We start from the raw sequence: 1,139 nt of genomic DNA on the forward strand, positions 1-1,139 counted from the left end.
TCTGAAGAGTGTTACTGCCGGCCCGAGTATCCTACAGACGAGCAGGCGACGCGGCGGCCGGGATTATGGACCGGCGACCAAACTAACCATACTTGTTGTAAAAGGCGGCGTCTTCTCACCCCCCCCCCCCCTCCTCTCTCCCTCAACGGACGCCGTCGGACTCTTATTCCCTGGAGACCTAAGGCTGGTTCGTCCATCACCGAGGTTAGGGATGAATGACGTAGTGTGGCCATGTGTGGTTATCTAGGGTGAGGCTGAAAGAGGAATTTTTAATTATCTTTTATCACTATGATCCCTTTGATGTATCCTAATGACCGTAGGGATTGTTCACCTTGCTATGTGTTCGCTGTTACGCGATATTGCCTGAAGTAAGCAAGCCGGTTTCAAGTTCCTTCAAGCACTGCAGACACAAACTATTCCAAGGACTTTTGCGTTTCGCTCCCCGGGGTGGCGGCCGTCAGTGCTTCTGCGAAATTCATTGCGGGAGTGTCGACGCTTGTAAGCTTAGAAGGGGTGATCACACGAGCCCGTTTTCACCAACAAATTATGGCGTGCGTGGACTCCTTGGGCGCTCACAGACTCCCGCGTCCATGGACTGGTTTTCAGCGCATGGACAGCATCGTGCAGATGCGAGCGCGGAAATGAAAAAAGAATCTGTTCTCTAAATGAAAATAGGAAAGTTACTGGTTACGAATTCTCGTATAATTACCATTTTTGTACACTTTTATCTTAAGCGCAAAACATCTGTAACTATTGTTTTTAGATTGATTACCTCTGCATCAAATATAAATTGACTAATTTGCAATCTTTGCTTACACGTTTGTGTTGTGGCGCGAGTTTCAAAATAATAATAAGATAATGATTATAAAAACTTTCTCTTCTATCTAATTAGGAGCATATCTGTCTGCTCTTTTCTTGACACACATTTGCGAAATAATAGTCAGTGCTTCTGTGAGAAAGATCATAAGTCCTTTAGTAGTACTACCCATGTTATACTCACTAATACTTAGGCGTAGGACTTATCGCCGCGTGCACAGAGTGCCCACGGAACGAGCAGACTTGTGCGCACCTACATGATTTGATGGGAATGAAAATGCTCGTGTGACCAAGCGGGTACACAAATGCGTGGTTACTCTATC

Source organism: Penaeus monodon, chromosome 27 (genome assembly GCF_015228065.2).
Source record: "Penaeus monodon isolate SGIC_2016 chromosome 27, NSTDA_Pmon_1, whole genome shotgun sequence".
In the NCBI taxonomy this organism is placed as follows: Eukaryota; Metazoa; Arthropoda; class Malacostraca; order Decapoda; family Penaeidae; genus Penaeus; species Penaeus monodon.